The sequence below is a fragment of the Tetrao urogallus genome (genome assembly GCF_951394365.1).
Source record: "Tetrao urogallus genome assembly, chromosome: 1".
NCBI lineage: Eukaryota > Metazoa > Chordata > Aves > Galliformes > Phasianidae > Tetrao > Tetrao urogallus.
The window spans coordinates 139,774,230-139,783,089 of record NC_136813.1 but is presented as its reverse complement, the minus strand read 5'-3'; positions in this window follow the sequence as shown (position 1 = coordinate 139,783,089).

The following is an 8,860-nucleotide window of genomic DNA, read 5'->3' as shown; positions in this document are numbered from 1 at the left end:
CATTTATTTTGTCCATGAGGATCACAGAGCACTCAAATGGGATGAGGTTGCAGAGGAGAGGCACTGAGTACATTAACGAATGCTCTCCTCTACAAGAACAAGGGAAAGTAGCAGATTTTAGAAGCTGTGGATCTTGCAGGGATCCTGCAGGATCTTGCATGTTTAAAATGCAAAAAGATTAAAAAAAAAAAAAAAAAAGGGAGGGAGGAGGAAAAATGCCTGGTGTTCTCTCAAACTTTGGACACTGGTTTAAGACAAGATCAGTTGGTATTTTGGATACAAAAAACAGAAGGACAAGGACACCTGATGGGACTCTGTGAAGGCACAGCCCAGAGCTTGGAGCTGTCGGGAAACAGCAACACCAGGAGAAGGGGAAATGGGAGGGGAGGGCAGTAGCTGGACATGCACAGTGGTAGCACCAGATGCAGACACACAAAAGCAAAGTGCTGCAGCGGGGGCTGAAGAACTGCGATGACATCATTGAGCATTGAGGCTGTGATGTCACCAACAGTTGCACTGTGACCTCAGCAGCGTCTGCTCAGCTTTGGGCGCAGGCAGAGCCTGGCCCAGTCAGTCTCGTGCCTGGACTCCTGCCGAGCGTGTGGTTGCGAGGTTTGGAGGTGGAGCGAGCATTTGTCTTGGGTGCTGGGCTGTGCTTTGGGCACTGCTGGCAGTGGCTTTCGGTGCCCATCCTTACAGCCATCACTTGCATTTCCCGGGTCTGCCTGGCTCAGAGAGCCAGGGCCTCACGGGGTGCACACACAGTAGCAGAGGTGAGCTGAGTGGGGACATATCCTTCAGGGTGGCAATGGGGTGAGCACTGGGACACAGGGAGCTGGCAGGGCCAGGGCTGCATCCTGAGGGACCTCTGTGGGTTTGTGTGGAGCATGCAGCAGCCCAGATGTGTGGCTGGGAGAGTGTCCCACTGAGGAACCTGTGTGTTTCTTCCCTCTGTCCCTGGGACAGTGACTGACTGTGCTCTCTCTCCCTCTTGCAGTGTGCAACATTCACACCTGTGGCACTACTGGAGAGGAGCTCTTCATCTTCGCTCCCCTGCTAGCCACAGAGTGAGGAGCATGGCAGCAGAGGAGGAATGGGTATGTCCCATCTGCCGTGACGAGCGCAAGGACATTGCCTACGCGATGCCATGCCGTCACGAGTTCTGCCTCGGCTGCATCCTGCGGTGGGGCAAGCAGCAGGATAGCTGCCCTCTCTGCAGGAGGGCCATGGAAGTGGTCAAGGTGGCAGCGCTGGATGATGATGAGGACCTGGACTTCGTCATCTGGCCTCCAGCAACACCTGTACCTGTCTGCTTCCAGGAAGCTGTAGCTGCCAGTTTCAGCAGATCTAGTCCTTTGCTGTCCCCTTCACCATCACCTTTGCTGTTGTCAGACGAGGAGGTCGATGAAGAGGCAGAGGAAGCAAGGGATGAGGAGGCAGAAGATCAGGACAATGAGGAGGTAGAGGAGGACTTTATAGTAGGTGGTCTTTGGCCTCAGGCCTGGGCAGAACTGTTCAGGCAGCACCAGCAGATCTTGGAGCCTGTGCTGCCATGGTTACGCCAAGAGCTGCGAGCCATCTTTGACACACACTGGTGGCCAGCAATGGCAGCAGAGGGCTTAGTGTTGAATGCCCTGTGTGACATCGGGCTGCACGGTGAGGAATTGGTGGAGCAGATGCGGCCTGCCCTGGAGGACAGAACAGAGACATTCATCTGGGAGCTTGTTGACACCATTGTGCGCCTGTGCAGCGAGGAGGCGCACAGACTGCTGGGTCTGCAGGGCACCCTTGTGTCAGGAGGGCAGGAGGAGGGCCCTGCTGAAAGAGAGCAGGACAGCCCTGTGGCTGCCCCTGGCCCTGCAGCCTCCTCACAAGTGACCCTCATGTCACAGCTTGGACTGACCGGCAGCAGTATAACTCTTAGCAGAGAAGAGCAGTCCAGGACAGCAGAGGCTGATGCTGTAGACTTGGAGAGGGAATCGGAGGAGCCCAATGAAGAGATGGAGCAGACAACGGCAGCAGGTCCCTCTGCCCGGAGCAGCAGCCCCTCTGCTCCTAGCCACCCACCTGAGAGGGCCCGGCGGCCCCCTAAGAGGAGGGCTGACAGTGACCAGGACCCACAGCCACCCTGCAAGAGGCCACCCCCTCGGCCTCACTAGCAGGGCTTACACTTCTATTTATTTAAAAAATCATAATAAAAAACATTACTCACAATGACAGAGTCAGAGCGTTGTATGGGTTAGAAGGCATCTCTGGGGATCATCTAGTCCAATTCCCTGCTAAAGCGGGTTCCCTGCACTAGGTTCCACAGGAAAGCATCTGGGTGGGTGAGTTTCCGGAGAGGGAGACTCCACAAGAACCTCGGGCAGCTTTTTCCAGTGCTTGTCACATTCAAAGCAAATAAGTTATTCCTTGTGTTCATATGGAACTTCTTATGTTTTGATTTGTGCCCACTGCCCCTTGTCCTGTCACCGAGCACTATTCGGAAGAGCCTGGCCCCATCCACTTGACTCCCACCAGTGGGACATTTATAAACATCAATAAGATCCTCTCTCAGTCTTCACCTCTCCAGGCTGAACTGTCGCGGGGCTCTCAGCTTTTCCGCATACAGGAGGTGCTCCAGGCCCCTCATCATCTTGGTGGCCCTCCACTGGGCTCTCTCTAGAAGTTCCCTGTCTTTCTTGAACTGAGGAGCACAGAAGTGGACACATTAACCCTGACGTGGCCTCAGCACGGTAGAGCAGAGGGGAGGTCACCTCCATCGACCTGCTGGCCACGCTCTTTGCAATGCCGTTGGTCCTCTGGGCCACAGGGGCACCCTGCTGGATCATGGCCGACCCAATGCCCACCAGGACACTCAGGTCCTTCTCCGCAGAGTTCCCTTCCAGCGCCTCAGCCCCTCACCTTCACCTGCGTGTGTGGTTATTCCTCCCCAGGTGCGGGTCTCTGCACTTGCTTTTGTTGAACCTCATCGGGTTCCTCCCCACCCACTCCCCACTCTCCAGCCTTACTCTTCCACAGTCTTTCTTGCTTGTTGCTCGAGAGAGCTGGAGCTGCCATGTGCACAGTGCTTCTTTCTTCCCCCCGTCAATCTATCACCACCAAAACATCATGTCTATACAATTTATTTTGTCCTTAAGGATCACAGAGCATTTCAATGAGACGAGGTTGGTGAGGAGAGGTGCTGAGTACGTCAGCAATGAACACTCTCCTCTAGCAAGAAGAGTAAGGAAAAGCAGATCTTAGAAGCAGTGGATCTTGCTGGCATGTTCAAAATGGAAAGCCAAACAAAAAAAGTGGAAGCAACATCTGGTGTTCTCTGAAATTTAGGGAACTACTTTCAGACAATCTTGATTGCTATTTTGGACGCCACGAAGGGAGGGACAAGGGCATCAGATGGGCCTCTGGCAAGGCATAGCCCACGGCACTAAACTGCTGGCAAGGAGAAGGAGAAAGAGGAAGGGAGGGAGTGGCAGTGGCTGGAAGAGGCACCCCAAATGCACGTGCAGACACAGGGATGCAAAGTGCTGCTGGGTCAAGTGCTGTGGGGGCAGAAGGACTGCGGTGACGTTGCTGAGCAACAGGCCGTGACGTCACTGTGCCAAGCACTGTGACCTCAGCAGCGTCTGCTCGGCTTTGGGCGCAGGCAGAGCCTGGCCCAGTCAGTCTCGTGCCTGGACTCCTGCCGAGCGTGTGGTTGCGAGGTTTGGAGGTGGAGCGAGCATTTGTCTTGGGTGCTGGGCTGTGCTTTGGGCACTGCTGGCAGTGGCTTTCGGTGCCCATCCTTACAGCCATCACTTGCATTTCCCGGGTCTGCCTGGCTCAGAGAGCCAGGGCCTCACGGGGTGCACACACAGTAGCAGAGGTGAGCTGAGTGGGGACATATCCTTCAGGGTGGCAATGGGGTGAGCACTGGGACACAGGGAGCTGGCAGGGCCAGGGCTGCATCCTGAGGGACCTCTGTGGGTTTGTGTGGAGCATGCAGCAGCCCAGATGTGTGGCTGGGAGAGTGTCCCACTGAGGAACCTGTGTGTTTCTTCCCTCTGTCCCTGGGACAGTGACTGACTGTGCTCTCTCTCCCTCTTGCAGTGTGCAACATTCACACCTGTGGCACTACTGGAGAGGAGCTCTTCATCTTCGCTCCCCTGCTAGCCACAGAGTGAGGAGCATGGCAGCAGAGGAGGAATGGGTATGTCCCATCTGCCGTGACGAGCGCAAGGACATTGCCTACGCGATGCCGTGCCGTCACGAGTTCTGCCTCGGCTGCATCCTGCGGTGGGGCAAGCAGCAGGATAGCTGCCCTCTCTGCAGGAGGGCCATGGAAGTGGTCAAGGTGGCAGCGCTGGATGATGATGAGGACCTGGACTTCGTCATCTGGCCTCCAGCAACACCTGTACCTGTCTGCTTCCAGGAAGCTGTAGCTGCCAGTTTCAGCAGCTCAAGCTCCTGGCTATCCTCTTCGCCACCCCCTTCACCATGGTCGGATGAGGAGGAGGATGAGGACGCGGATGACGAGGAGACAGAGGATGAGGAGGCAGAGGCGGAGGCAGAGGAGTTGCCTACAGTGGGCGGTCTCCCTCCTGACATCTGGGCAGATGTGTTCAGGCAACACCAGCACATCCTGGACCCTGTGCTGCCCTGGCTGCGCCAACAGCTGCGAGCCATCTTTGACACACACTGGTGGCCGGCAATGGCAGCGGAAGCCTACCTCCTGTACAACCTGTGTGAAATCGGGCCGGACAGAGAGGGGCTGACGGAGATGACACGGGCCACCATGGGGAACAGAGCGGAGGCGTTCGTCCAGGAGCTCCTCGACACCATTGTGCGCCACTGCGGCGAGGAGGTGCACAGACTGCTGGGTCTGCAGGACGCCCACGTGCCTGAGGGGCGGGAGGAGGGCCCTGCAGCCAGGGGGCAGGAGGACAGCCCCACAGCCTCCCCAGAACCGGACCTCACGTCGGGGCCCAGAGTCAGCACTGCATGTCCCAGCATGGAGGAGGAGACCCGCACTGCAGTGGCTGACGTTCCTGTGTCTCCCGGTCACGTCCCCGCTGCACACTCGGCGAGGGAAGGGGAGGAGCCCCACGAAGAGATGGAGCAGGAAACGGCAGCAGGTCCCTCTGCCCGGAGCAGCAGCCCCTCTGCTCCTGGCCACTCGCCTGAGAGGGCCCGGCGGCCCCCTAAGAGGAGGGCTGACAGTGACCAGGACCCACAGCCGCCCTGCAAGAGGCCGCCCCCTCGGCCTCACTAGCAGGCCTCTACTTCTCTTTAGTTAAAAATAAATTAATTTATTAAACATTACACTGAATCACAGAGTTGTATGTATTGGAAGATTACCTGGAGATCATGTTGTCCAGCCCCTGCTGAAGCAGGCTCCCTGCAGTAGGCTCTTTGTAATGCACTCTGTGATGCCAATGGCTTTCTGGGCCATTAGGCATGCTGCTGGCTCACAGCCAGCCTGTTTCCCACCAGGACACCCCAGTCCTTGTCTGCTCTGCTCCTTTCCTGCTGGCATTTTTGACACATATCGCTAGATGACAGCTTTTTCAGTTTGTTGGAATAGAATAACAATCATTGTCAAACTTCTAAAACTATAAACCTGCATTTTAAATATGTGGGTTGCTCTGGAAGTAACGACTCCTATTTATTTCCTTGGAAACTGCAACAGAGATGAGGATCAATATAACGCTATTTAATGGAGCATATTGTCAGCCACCAAAGACTGCTTTTAAACACAGTCACCATTACTGGTTATGCATTTTCTCTTGCAATTGAACAAGAACCTGCATGCCACACATAAAAAATCTACCCCGGCTGATGTGACTGACTCTCACCATCACCACTGTTGAAACATACCACCCACTGCCTGACCCTGCTCATATCCACTGTTTGGTCTCCATAAACATTCTCCAAGCACTGAATTTCAACGGGTGCCATTTTTTCCACACGGTACATTTCAGTTCTATCCCTTCACATTCACCTCCATATCAGACACCAATTTGTCAGACTGCCTCTTTGCTGCTATCTGTCACATAGTAACAAAACATAGTGGAATATTGGTGGGAAGGTTCAGCCTCTACTGCCATACCTCCAACATCCACCTCTGACATTGCAGGCCAACATCAGAAAATAGGAGATATTAGTTTCGGAGCAGCCGTTGTACTTTTTTGTAAGTACATGTGAAAAATAATTTAAGATCTATTATTACTCCTTTCACCAGTGATGGAAGTCTTGTGTTAAAACATACATATAATTGTAAAACATTGTTTAATTTGTGTTGTTTTTATCATTGCAAAACATATAAAAGGAAGGTTCCTAGACAAGAGGGAGAGAATGAGTAAAAAGACTGATAGAGAACTAAAATTGTGAGAGCATTCCAGGAGAGTTTAGGAAACTGAGTACCAACATCTGCGAGGTTCCTTTATCTCAAGCCCCTTTGACTCCATCCCAAACCCTTGGGTTTAGATTCTCTAATTTCTCAGAGATTTGAGGCAGAGGCGATTTAAGTCAGCATGCATGTTCAGAGTTGAAGTTTGCAAATTTACTTAGTTTCATGCTTGCAATAACTGTGCCAACAGACACTGGAAAAATGTTGGCTTTCATTTCAACTTTGGCATGCTGTTGTTTGGCTCTTGCACACTAGTTATCTGTTCACATTTACCATAAATAATGACTAGAAACCTAACCTGCAACTAGACATTTTAAGTAACTTCTGGAACAGTTTATTTCCTTCTTTCCTCCACCCCCTTAAGACTTTTTGTCTTATGGGATTTATTTGCAATCTGCTAGATGAAGCTCTAAGGCAAGTTTGCCAGATCTGGGGCTGCATCATCGTTCAGCACATCTGGAAGTGGTTTATGGGCTCTCATTCCTTTGGTGCCGCGTCTGGACTCTGTGCTATTCCTCAGCAGCAGGGAGAGAAAAGAAAACCAGCACAACTCCAAAGTAAACTTTGAAGAGTTTGAAAAAGGAATTGAATCTAAAAACTGTTTCTGTGCCCTGTAAGGCCCTTGTACAGGGGACTTTAAAAGAAGACGATGGGCAAGGAAGCTTTGGCAAGAATGCTGACAGCTGTGGGCTATCTAGGATCCAAGTAAAAAGCTCTACAGCTCTTCAGGAGAAAGGAGTCCCGATTACTGTGCTGCTTTGAAGAGGTAAAAAGACTAATTATGCAGGAAATGTCTGAGCAGTAATGTCACTGTTTCTGAGCTTTCCCTTCTACAGCCCCTCGTTTTGTTACAGATTTTGGCAGCTGAGTTATGGACTGCCAGGTTCTAGGAACTAATGTCTAAATTCGAGAAAAATGAATAAATATTTGAAGGGGAACAAATATTCCTCTCTTTTTCTAGAAACCAGTGGGCGATCAGTCTGAGTTGCTGAAACTTTAGGAACTTTGTAGGTTTGAAATGCAGACTTATTTTGTTTGATTCTTTTGGACTTTGGATTTTAAAATGTAAAATATAGTTCAATTTATGTTGTTTTTATCATGCAGAAGACATCCTGAGGCTGTGACTATTCAACTTTCATTTTGTGGTGATCATCAGTATTATTTGTGACTCTCATTATAATTTAATTAAAAGCAGTAGTCAGCTCCATTGAAGTCAGTAGAAAATTGCTGTTAGCTTGAATGAGGTGGGAATGTTACTTCAAGAGTGGAGCGGTTTTTGTTGCCTCTGTCCTCATCTAAATGAGTAAAATTTGTAATGGCTAATGCTGCAATACTTGTGTAACGTGCAAGAAGGGGTATGTCTAAACAGCAGGCTTTTGTGACTGATAAGTTTGTTTTCATATCTATGTAAATGAATGCCACATGAAAGGAGTGGGCTGCTGGAATGCAGGCAAGGGCTGCAGATGTGAAAGAATTTCTCTTAGAAATATTCCTCTCTCTCCAATCTAGTCAGCTGTAAGGATCTAAATATATGCAAATATATAGTGGCTTGTAAACAAAGCCTCATCATTGCTTTATGTATATTTTTATTACAATTGTACTTGCAAATCAAAAAGTGGAGTCTAATTCATTATGCTCCCTCACTATTAGTATTAACCAATGGGAGAGATTCATTTTGGTGACTTAAGTTTCAAGAATTTTTGCCGTTCCATATTCCTTTTCAAGGAATCAGAATGAACTTCATTTTTATATGTGCACAGAAACAGTTATATATCCTTATCTAGGCTCTAGTGGATCTGTGTGTCTGTAATTGGGAAAAATGGCTTTCAGTTGTGCAGATAGCTGCTGTAGTGGTGGAATCACATGGTTGTTTCTTCCTTTCCTCCTGCCCCAACTTCTGATGCTGATTTCTTACTGTTGTTTTTTCACAAAAACAGCAGTAGTAAACAATACCAGTGCTTGCAGAATTCAAACAAATGTTATCTGTTACACAGTTCTGTATTTAAGGGGTTACGTTCTTTCCTCTTCAGCACAAAGACACGGTCACTCTTAGGCCTTGTTTAGAAGATCAGTTTTAGGGAAGCCTACTTCACTTTCTCAAGCATCACAAATACAGTACATAAATCTGAAAGTAATGCCTCCTATTTTATGATGTTGGCCTGCAACGTCAGAGGCAGCTGTTGGTATGGCAGGAGAGGCTGAACCTTCCCACCAATGTCCCATTACATGTTGTTGCCATGTGACAGATGGCAGCAAAAGGGCAGTCTGACAAAGTAGTGTTTGACATGGAAATGTGTATGAAGCAAAATTCCTCCATGCGGAGAAGTGGCACCCACTGGCATTCATTCACATTTGCTGAACATTTATGGGGACCAAATGGTGTATGTGAGCAAAATGAGGTGGTGGTGATGTGTTTCAGCAGTGGGAACAGTGACAGTCACCTCTGCAGATGCAAACTTTTGTGAGCACAAA